Genomic DNA, 12,022 nt, shown 5'->3' on the forward strand with positions numbered 1-12,022 from the left:
CATGCAGGAGTGAAATCAGGAAGGCTAAATCACACTTGGAGTTGCAGCTAGCAAGAGATGTTAAGAGTAACAAGAAGGGTTTCTTCAGGTATGTTAACAACAAGAAGAAAGTTAAGGAAAGTGTGGGCCCCTTACTGAATGAAGGAGGCAACCTAGTGACAGAGGATGTGGAAAAAGCTAACGTACTCAATGCTTTTTTTGCCTCTGTCTTCACGAACAAGGTCAGCTCCCAGACTACTGCACTGGGCAGCACAGCATGGGGAGGAGGTGACCAGCCCTCTGTGAAGAAAGAAGTGGTTCAGGACTATTTAGAAAAGCTGGACGAGCACAAGTCCATGGTGCCGGATGCGTTGCATCCGAGAGTGCTAAAGGAGTTGGCAGATGTGATTGCAGAGCCACTGGCCATTATCTTTGAAAACTCATGGCGTTTGGGGGAGGTCCCGGACGACAGGAAAAAGGCTAATGTGGTGCCCATCTTTAAAAAAGGGAAGAAGGAGGATCCGGGTAACTACAGGCCAGTCAGCCTCACCTCAGACCCTGGAAAAATCATGGAGCAGGTCCTCAAGGAATCAATTCTGAAGCACTTAGAGGAGAGGAAAGTGATCAGGAACAGTCAGCATGGATTCACCAAGGGCAAGTCATGCCTGACTAATCTAATTGCCTTCTATGACGAGATAACTGACTCTGTGGATGACGGGAAAGCAATGGACGTGTTATTCCTTGAGTTTAGCGAAGCTTTTGATACCGTCTCCCACAGTGTTCTTGCCAGCAAGTTAAAGAAGTATGGGCTGGATGAATGGACTATAAGGTGGATAGAAAGCTGGCTAGATTGTCGGACTCAACGGGTAGTGATCAATGGCTCCATGTCTAGTTGGCAGCCAGTATCAAGTGGAGTGCCCTGAGGGTCAGTCCTGGGGCTGGTTTTGTTCAATATCTTCATTAATGATCTGGAGGATGGCGTGGACTGCACCCTCAGCAAGTTTGCAGATGACATTAAACTGGGAGGAGTGGTAGATACGCTGGAGGGTAGGGATAGGATACAGAGGGACCTAGACTAATTAGAGGATTGGGCCAAAAGAAATCTGATGAGGTTCAACAAGGAGAAGTGCAGAGTCCTGCACTTAGGACAGAAGAATCCCATGCACTGCTAAAGACTAGGGACCGAATGACTAGGCAGCAGTTATGCAGAAAGGGACCTAGGGGTTGCAGTGGATGAGAAGCTGGATATGAGTCAGCAGTGTGCCCTTGTTGCCAAGAAGGCCAATGGCATGTTGGGCTGTATAAGTAGGGGTATTGCCAGCAGATCGAGGGACGTGATCGTTCCCCTCTATTCAACATTGGTGAGGCCTCATCTGGAGTACTGTGTCCAGTTTTGGGCCCCACACGACAAGAAAGATGTGGAAAAATTGGAAAACGTCTAGCGGAGGGCAACAAAAATGATTAGGGGACTGGAACACATGACTTATGAGTAGAGGCTGAGAGAACTGGAGTTATTTAGTCTGCAGAAGAGAAGAATGAGGGGGGATTTGATAGCTGCTTTCAACTACCTGAAAGGGGGTTCCGAAGAGGATGGATCTAGACTGTTCTCAGTGGTAGCAGATGACAGAACGAGGAGTAATGATCTCAAGTTGCAGTGGGGGAGGTTTTGGTTGGATATTAGGAAACACTCTTTCACTAGGAGGGTGGTGAAGCACTGGAATGCGTTACCTAGGGAGGTGGTGGAATCTCCTTCCTTTGAGGTTTTTAAGGTCAGGCTTGACAAAGCCCTGGCTGGGATGATTTAGCTGGGGATTGGTCCTGCTTTGAGCAGGGGGTTGGACTATATGACCTCCTGAGGTCCCTTCCAACCCTGATATTCTATGATTCTATGATTCCTTTGTTTTCTTTCTCAACTCTTCCCCGAAGGGGGGTGAAAGGGTACCCCACAGGGAGGAATTCCCAAATACTCCTTCCTGGGACCAAGTGGTTTTTTTTGCATTTGGGTGGTGGCAGCGTTTACCAAGCCAAGGTCAGAGAAAAGCTGTAACCTTGGGAGTTTAATACAAGCCCAGAGAGGCAAGTATTAATTTTTTAAATCCTTGCGGGTCCCCACCTTCTGCACTCGGAGTGACAGAGTGGGGATTCAGCCTTGACATGGTGGCAGAGCGGTGGGATCATTTTGAACCAGAAGCACAGAACTCAGGATTTGAAAAGGACACATTTTTTCTTTTGGCTGCTTGAAGGCCAGGGAGTTTCTTTTCTTTTCTTTTCTTTTCTTTTCTTTTCTTTTCTTTTCTTTTCTTTTCTTTTCTTTTCTTTGCTGCCCTAGGGAGAACAGGCAAGCCAAAGGATTAGCCTCCAAAGCCAGGGAGCCCAACAAGCAGTTTTTTTAAATTTTATTTTTTAGCTTTGTGGCAACAAAATAGCTAGGCTAGCGTAGGGCAGCCTGCGCATGAGGTTGCGGTCAGGCATGGAAACCCTAGAGCGACCAGTCTTCCCAGAGTGGCACGCCACGGAGAAGACAGACCCAGATCAAGCCCAGACATCCAGCCCCATGAAGGAAATGAAGGGAGGGGATGGGGGACCAGGAACTTCCCAGGAGGGAAGGGTCAGCCCTCCCCGACCAAGATCCAGGTGCCAAGCTGGAGGGATGCACTTAACCCAGACTGAGTTCTGAATGCGGAAGACAGGAATTTCTTCCTACAGATGATGCGCTTGGAAATGGAGGACAAAAGAGAGGTGAAGCGCTTGGAGGTGGAAATGCAGGTGAAGCACTTGGAGGCGGAGTTAGAGCTGAAGCGCTTAGAGCTGGAAAGGGTTAAGCTGGGTCCACCAGGTAACCCTAACAGTCCTTCTCCAGGTTCCGCTCTCCGTTCCAATAAATTCCCCACATACAAGGTAGGCGATGATACAGAGGCCTTCTTTGAAAATTTCAAAAACTGAGCTGAGGCCACTACTCAGTGGACCCTGAGCAGAGGTGGAAGCTGAAATGCCTACAGAACACATAAACAAGTATGAACTTTTTAAACAAAAGGCCAGAATTAGAATGGGGCTAACAGCCGAGCAGGCCTGTCGGTGGTTCAGAGCCCTAAGGTGGAAACCAGGCGTGGCATTTTCCCGACACGCCGACCACATTGTAAAAAATTGGGATGCCTGGATATCAGGAGCAAGCGTTAAATCTCGGGAAGATCTGTCTCTCCTCATGCAAATGGAGCAGTTCTTAGAGGGTGTTCCTGAGGAAATAGAAAGATACATCCTAGATGGAAAACCCCAAACTGTAATCGAGGCAGGGGAGATCGGAACCAAATGGGTGGAGGTGGCAGAGAAGAAGTAAGCTAGTAGCAGTTGGTGCGGATACCAGAAGGGGCAACCCAAGATGACACCCCACCATCGGGGTCAGCCCAAAGCCCCATCTCACAAGGAGGAGCCCTCCACACAGCCAGGGAGATCCCAGATGCCCTCTCGTCCCACCACCCCACTCTCCAGCCAGCCACCTTGCCCCAGCCCACAGTCAGCTGGGTGACGCTTTAAAAGTAATGAGCTGGGGCATGTGAAGGCCAACTGCTCCAAGAGCACCAGCCAACTACAACTCATCACCCCAGAGCCCTACCAAGAGCCTTCAGGCCCAGATGTCTTGCAAATACCCCCAGAGTGAAGGGAAACTGTGAGTGTGGGCGGAAGGAAGATTACTGCATGGAGAGACACTGGAAGCACAGGTGTCAGCTATCCACCAATCCCTGGTGGACCCAAAATTCATTGACCCAGAGGCCCAAGTGACGGTGCAACTGTTTAAGGCCAACTCTTTTAACTTGCCTACAGCCAGATTGCCTGTCCAGTACAAGGGCTGGTCAGGAATATGGACTTTTGCAGTCTATGATGATTATCCCATTCCCGTGCTGCTAGGAGAAGACTTAGCCAATCATGTGAGGCTAACAAAAAGGGTGGGGATGGTCACCCATAGCCAGGCTAAACAGGCCTCCACACCTAAATCCATTCCTGAGCCTCCTACAGGAGCCCAGCCAGAGGTGGTGGAACAAGACTCCAGACCAGAGTCTATGGCAGCAGTTGTAAATCCAGTTCCTGAAACCCAGCCAGAACCAGCCCAAGGATCGGAACTGGCGGAGCAGTCAGCATCAGAGCCCGTGCTTGCAACCCCACCAGAGTCAGGGGAGCCAGCACCAAAGGGCACCACAGAGCCTGCACCTGCAGCAGGAGCTAGACCGGTGCAAGAGACTCAACCGGAGCCTGAAATACCACCTAGTGCACCAGCAGAGAGCAGTTTACAGTCAATGGAAACAACCCCATCACCCCTGCATCACTTCCAGTGGGACCAAGCCCAAGTCCACAACCCAGTGAGGAACTAATGTCTCCAGTATCAAGAGAACAGTTCCAGACAGAGCAGGAAGTGGATGAGAGACTCAAGGGAGCTTGGACGGTGGCACGGAGCGACCCACCACCTCTCAGCTCTTCTAACAGGTCCAGGTTTGTTATAGAAGGAGGACTCTTATACAAGGAGACTCTTTCTGGTGGGCACAAGGAGGACTGGCATCCTCAGAGACAGGTGGCAGTTCCAATTAAGTACAGGGAAAAGGTCTTGAGCTTAGCCCACGATCACCCTAGTTGCCATGCTGGGGTGAACAGGACCAAAGACTGTTTGGGGAAGTCATTCCACTGGGAGGGAATGGACAAGGACATTTCTACCTATGTCCGGTCTCGTGAGGTGTGCCAGAGGGTGGGAAAGCCCTAAGACCAGGTCAAGGCCCCTCTCCAGCCACTCTTCACCATGGAGGTTCCATTTCAGCATGTAGCTGTGGATATTCCAGGTCCTTTCCCTAAGAAGACACCCAGAGGAAAGCTGTACGTACTGACTTTCATGGATTTTGCCACCCAATGGCTGGAAGCAGTAGCTCTAAGCAACACCAGGGCTAAAAACGTGAACCAGGCATTGACAGATATTTTTGCAGGGTAGGTTTGCCCTCCGACATCCTTTCAGATTCGGGAACTAATTTCCTGGCAGGGACCATGAAACGTCTTTGGGAAGCTCATGGGGTAAACCACTTGGTTGCCATCCCTTACCACTATCAAACAAATGGCTAGTGGAAAAGTTTAATGGCACTTTGGGGGCCATGATACGTAAATTCGTGAATGAGCACTCCAATGATTGGGACCTAGTGTTGCAGCAGTCGCTCTTTGCCTACAGGGCTGTACCACATCCCAGTTTGGGATTTTCACCTTTTGTACTCGTTTATGGCCATGAAGTTAAGGGGCCATTACAGTTGGTAAAGCAGCAATGGGAGGGGGTTACATCTTCTCCAGGAACTAACATTTTGGACTTTGTTACCAACCTGCAAAACACCCTAAAAAACTCTCTCGCCCTTGCTCGAGAAAACCTACAGGATGCTCAACAAGAGCAAAAGGCCTGGTATGATAAACGTGCCAGAGAGTGTTCCTTCAAAGTAGGTGACCAAGTCATGATCCTGAAAGCGCTCCAGGCCAATAAGATGGAAGTGTCATGGGAGGAACCATTTATGGTCTGAGAGTGCCTGGGATCTGTTAATTACCTCATAGCATTCCCAGACCCTACCCTAAAACCTAAAGTATACCATGTTAATTCTCTAAAGCCCTTTTATTCCCGAGAAATCAAGGTTCTCCAGTTTACAGCCCAGGTGAGAGACGACACTGAGTGGCCTGAAGGAGTCACTATGATGGAAAAAACAACGGTGGTGTGGAAGAGGTGAGCCTTTCCATAACCCTTGTGCGTAAGCAGCGACAGCAAATCCAGGAGCTGTGCACCAGCTTCATGTCAATGTTTTCAGCCACCCCAGGATGGACAGAACGGGCGTACCACTCCATTGACAAAGATGATGCTTGCCCAATTAGAGTCCAACCCTACCGGATGGCTCCTTAAGCCAAAACCATAATAGAAAGGGAGATCAAGGACATGTTACAGATGGGTGTAATCCATCCCTCTGAGAGTGCATAGGCCTCTCCAGTGGTTCTCGTTCCCAAACCAGATGGGGAATCCGCTTTTGTGTGGACTACTGAAAGCTAAATGCTGTATCTCACCCAGAAACTATCCAATGCCATGCACAGATGAGCTATTGGAGAAACTGGGATGTGCTCGATTCATCTCCACCTTAGACTTAACTAAGGGGTACTGGCAAGTGCTGCTAGATGACCCAGCCAAGGAAAGGCCAGCCTTCGTCACCCATGTAGGGCTGTATGAATTTAATGTGCTCCCTTTTGGACTGCGAAATGCATCCGTCACCTTCCAGAGATTGGTAGATAACCTTCTGGCTGGATTTGGGGAATTTGCAGTCACCTGCCTCGACCATGTGGCTATAGTCTCAGATTCATGGGCAGAACACCTGGAATACCTCCAAGCTGTTTTCCAGCACATAAGGAAGGCAGGATTAACCGTTAAGGCCAAAAAATGTCAAATAGACCTAAACAGGGTAATGCACCTTGGACATCCGGTAGGTCAAGGTACTATCAACCCCCTCCAGGCTAAGGTAAATGCTATCCAAAATTGGCCTGTCCCTAAGTCAAAGAAGCAGGTCCAATCCTTCTTGGGCTTGGCCGGGTATTACCGACGATTTGTACCAAACTACAGTCAAATTGTCACCCCACTGACAGACCTGACCAGGAAAAAATAACTAAATGCAGTTCAGTGGACTGAGAACAGTCAAAATGGATTCAGCAAGGGCAAGTCATGCCTGACCAACTTGATTGCCTTCTATGGTGAGATAACTGGCTCTGTGGATATGGGGAAAGCAGTGGATGTGATATATCTTGACTTTAGCAAAGCTTTTGATACAGTCTCTCACCGTATTCGTGCCAGCAAGTTAAAAAAGAATGGCTTGGATGAATGGACTATAAGGTGGATAGAAAGCTGGCTAGATTGTCAGGCTCACCAGGTAGTGATCAATGGCTTGATGTATAGTTGGCAGCCGGTATGAAACAGAGTGCCCCAGGGGTCAGTCCTGGGGCCAGTTTTGTTCAACATCTTTATCAATGATCTGGATTATGGGATTAATTGCACCCTCAGCAAGTTCCCAGATGACACTAAAATGGGGGGAGAGGTAGATACACTGAAGCGTAGGGATAGGGTACAGAGTGACCTAGACAAATTGGAGGATTGGGCCAAAAGAAATCTGATGAGGTTCAACAAGGACAAGTGCAGAGTCCTACACTTAGGAAGGAAGAATCCCACGCACCGCTACAGGCTGGGGACCGACTGTCTAAGCAGCAATTCTGCAGAAAAGGACCTGAGGATTACAATGGATGAGAAGCTGGATATGAGTCAGCAGTGTGCCCTCGTTGCCAAGAAGGCCAACAGCATATTGGGCTGTATTAGTAGGAGCATTGCCAGCAGATTGAGGGAAGTGATTATTCCCCTCTATTCGGCACTGGTGAGGGCACACCTGGAGTATTGTGTCCAGTTTTGGTCTCCCCACTACAGAAGGGATGTGGACAAATTGGAAAGAGTCCAGTGGAGGGCAATGAAAATGATTAGGGGGCTGGGGCACATGACTTACGAGGAGAGTCTGAGGGAACTGGGCTTACTTAGTCTGCAGAAAAGAAGAGTGAGGGGGGATTTGATAGCAGCCTTCAACTACCTGAAGGGGGGATCCAAAGAGGATGGAGCTAAGCTGTTCTCAGTGGTGGCAGATGACGGAACAAGAAGCAATAGTCTCAAGTTGCAGTCGGGGAGGTCTAGGTTGGATATGAGGAAACGCTATTTCACTAGGAGGGTGGTGAAGCACTGGAATGGGTTACCTAGGGAGGTGGTGGAATCTTCATCCTTAGAGGTTTTTAAGGCCTGGCTTGACAAAGCCTTGGCTAGGATGATTTAGTTGGGGTTGGTCCTGCTTTGAGCAGGAGGTTGGACTAGATGACCTCATGAGGTCTCTTCCAACCCTAATATTATATGATTCTAAGTGTCAGAAAGCCTTTAATCAGCTTAAGGCGGCCCTTATGTCTGACCCTGTACTGAGGGCCCCAGACTTCAACCAACCATTTGTCATAACCACAGATGCATCCGAGCGTGATGTGGGAGCAGTTTTAATGCAGGAAGGACCAGATCAACAATTCCATCCTGTCGTGTTTCTCAGCAAAAAACTTTCTGAGAGGGAAAGCCACTGGTCAGTCTCAGAAAAATAATATTATGCCATTGTGTATGCTCTGGAGAAGCTACACCATTTGCGGATGGTGGTTCCACCTGTAGACTGACCATGCTGCACTGAAGTGGCTTCACACAGTCAAAGAGACTAACAAAAAACTTCTTCCGTGGCTCTTCAAGACTTAGATTTTAAAATACAACACATTTCAGGAGCCTCTAACAAAGTGGCTGATGCACTCTCCCGGGAAGGTTTCCCAGAATCAACCGGGTAAAAATGTCCCTGTATTCTAAGTCATTGTAGTCCTTGAAATGTAAAAAGTACTGTTTAGTTCTTCATGTAATTATTAGTAAAATTAGAGGTGCATGTATCTTATTAACTCTGTTTCCTAAACCTCGAGGAAGAAAAATCCCAGCCTGTGTGGACCCTGGAGTGGCAAGTATTAATTTTTAAAATCCTTGTGGGCCCCCACCATCTGTACGCAAAGTGATAGGGTGGGGATTCAGCCCTGACAGGGCAGACATAGCCTGCAGGGCACTAGGGTTGGCAGGGTCCAGGGCAGCTCAGTAAGCCTGAGGTGGGACCGTAGGCACGAATTCACTAGCTGGGCACATGAGGGCCGGGCGCCAGGTGGCTCCAGTGTCACAGAGCCATTCCTGTAGCAGGGCTCTCCTAAGGGAGACTCCCCCCGCCCCCGCCCTCAGCAAGCCACTCCACTTAATGGCCTGTGTGAGATGAGTTGGGAAGGCTTCAGTCCAGCTCCAGGCAGAGAAGTGTCCTCAACACCATCACCACAGGACCTCACTGTGCCCCGTAGGGGCAGGCCCGGCTGAGAGCCTGAGGCCTGCATGGGCCACGGAGACCAAGCAGCCCCCTCAGCCTGAGGCGTGGTCCCTCCAGGCTGGGGCAAGGCACATCTAGTCTAGGCTAGTCTGTTCCCTGAGCTCAGCGCTGTGGTGTCATAGCATCAGCGAGGCAGGAAGGAAGTTCTGCAGTTAACCAGAGGCCTCCATCGTCCAGAGCTGTCAGCATCCCCCAACACACATTTATCACTGCATTGCTTCAGTGTAACACCCCTGAAATCAGTGGGGCATAAGGGAGCCCCTGCAGCCTGTGTTGTACATGGTGCCTGCTGGTTCTTAGCCACGAGTGGAATAGCCCACAGGCAACGCGCAGGAGGCATCCACCTGAGCCGACAGCCGAAGGGTGTGAGTTAATCAGCCAGCTGGGGCTGGGGCGTGATACGGTGAGGAGCCATAGCGCCACTCATACTGCATTGTCACTGGCGCTTGGAACAGTGGCCTGGCCAAGGATAATCTGATGTTTTGCTCCATCAGCAGAAAATGGCTCTGGAAGCTGCAGTGTCCTTTCAAAGTTGCCACCTTCCAAGAGACGTGTCTCTGGGAGCCTCCCAGAGGAGACTGGGATGTGCTCATGATGTCCAGAGACAAGAAAAGCTGGAAAACAAATTAAGAATAATCCCACCCCCATCGCCCTGGACGTCGGCCTCAGCTCTTTATTTGGTGTTGTTGTTTTGAAGCTTTGATGCTGGCAGGCAATGCTATAAATAGCCCATCCCTTTCCCCCAGTGGTTAGTGGTCCTGATGCCTTCCAGATGTTGGTGTCCCTGGAAGCTGTCAGCTAGCGGGTGTCGGCGTTAGGGGAGGAGTGGAGCTCAGCGGGGGCTGTTCGCAGAAGGTGAGCAGTGACTCAGGGAGGACAGAAAACCCAGTGGAGGGAAGGTTTCTGGGAAGAGCGAAGCCTCAGCGATGAACAATAGCATCAGTAACACAGAGCGCTGGTATCAGGTGTTCCACACCACTGAATAGCCCTCACCCCACCCCGGGGAGGGATGTAGCATTCCCGCTGCTGTGTAGCTGGGGACCCTCTGGCACCCAAGCCCTCTCCGCTAGCCAGTGAGGAAATCCAGCACTGGGAGCTGCACACACTAAGCGTGCAGGTCCCATTATAATGCCTGGCAGGGAGGAAGCTGTGTACCAGGCCCGGAGGCAGCCTGGACACCCTCTGCCATGGCTCCTGCAGCGGGGGGAGAGCGGGGGCTCTTAGCCACTCAGGGCACACGCGCAGAGTCCCAGGAAGCGCACAACTGCCAGGAGGGTCTATTGGGCCTAGCGAGTGGGGGGTCAGAGTGGGGAAGGATGCTGCTGGCACCCTGCCACGCACTGGGGCAGCCATGGCTGGGGGGACCCTGGCTGGGCTGCTGTGTGAGGGTCTTGTCAAGCCTCTGGACACGAGTGGGCAGGCTCTCTGTGCAGCGCTCCTCCCTGCACCAGGGCCACAGCCTCGCACACTGGTCATGCGCAGCTGTCCCACAGCACACAGCAAGACCCTGTCAGAGCAGGAGGAGAAGCCAACGATCCTGGCAGCTGTGGGCAGGCTACTAGACTACACAGCCTCTTGCACACACTAGCCAGCTGCCCTCTGGAGTGGGTGGGAGGAGCTCCAATGTGCTCTGCCTGTGGGCGCTGCCTTGTCAGTGCTGGGGCCTCTGACACTGTGACGTAGCCTTGGCATAGAATAGCCTGACGCTGGGCTCTAAAGCCGCAGGAGCAAGGCTGAGGTTTGGAAGCTAATGTCTGCTCCAGCGCTGCTGTGTGAACCTTAAAATAACCCGCTTTGAGGCAGACCCCCGGGACTCAAAATTGTTCAGCTGAGCCAAGCGTCAGAGGGCAAAAGAGCCTGAACAGTTCTCAGGATAAGGCGTGTGTAACGTCCCCTGCACCACACACACGTCTGTGTAGGCGAGTGTGTATTCACACTCTCCCACATGCTTCCTGTGTCAACAGCAACAAGAGCTTAGAGATCTGGAGGCCATCATGCCATATCCCCTTGGTATTCACTGGATATTTCTTCACTTCCTGTCCTACTGTTGCTGTGCACTGTTTAACAGCTACCACGTCCCACCCCAGAAGTGGCTGCAATTCAGTAATGGAGGCAGTGTATGTGTAGGTTGCCATAGCAACAGTGCTTTGCACTTCAGTGACACTTCTCAGCTGAGCTCTCAAAGCACTTTACACACTTTCATTCAGGAAGTCTCACAAACTGCCTGGATCATTAGCCATCCTCATCTTACGGATGGGGAAACTGAGGCACTGAGCAAGGCAGTGACTTGCCCATGGTGGCAGAGTTGGCAATAGAAGCCAATAATCACCTGCTCTACTCACTAGACCACCCCCTCAGTTTTCCAGGCACTTTGGGTGAAAGGTTCCAACCTCAGGCATTAGCATTATCTGGCTCCTCTGACTTGTTTAGTCTCTGACCGTGTGTGTTCCCTGCGGGAAGCGATCCTGACCTGTGATGATCCTTGGTGACAATGGGAAACTCCAGCAGCTGGAAAGGTTTGTTTAGAGCAAGCTGCAGCAGGGGATGCACTGAAGAGCTCCCACCCGGGGAGAAGAGTGAGCAGAAAGGAAGTTGGAGTCTGTGATTAGAGAGCACAGCCCCGGCTGGCTGTGCTATGGCTGGAGACACTGTGGGCCATGTGGGCTGCTATTTACAATAGCGTTTGCCTTTCATCCCTAATCCGCTGCACATGTGGCAGGCCTAGCGCTGGGCCAACCTCAGGGCAGGCAAAGGGGAGGATCAGGCGGGCCTCACATGGCCCCCTGCCACTGAAATTCAGGCCCTTGCTCACAAAGGTATAGTAGAGCCTGCACCATGAACGGGGCGGGGCGGAGGGAAGGTCCTGCGGAGCCATCTGTGCTTTGCTGAACATCCTCAGCTCACATTAGCTCCACTGCGGAGGGTGGGGGATTTGGGTGCTCAGCACCACTCAGGATCAGCCCCTTAGCTATCAAGGGAGTCTCCACCAGTGTCCCCTGTCTTGTTGGTGTTTGGGACAGTCGCTACCTCTGGCATCCCAGGGGCTCCCATGGCACTAGCTGGGACAAATGGGCACCCAC

Source organism: Natator depressus, chromosome 9 (genome assembly GCF_965152275.1).
Source record: "Natator depressus isolate rNatDep1 chromosome 9, rNatDep2.hap1, whole genome shotgun sequence".
Lineage (NCBI taxonomy): Eukaryota > Metazoa > Chordata > Testudines > Cheloniidae > Natator > Natator depressus.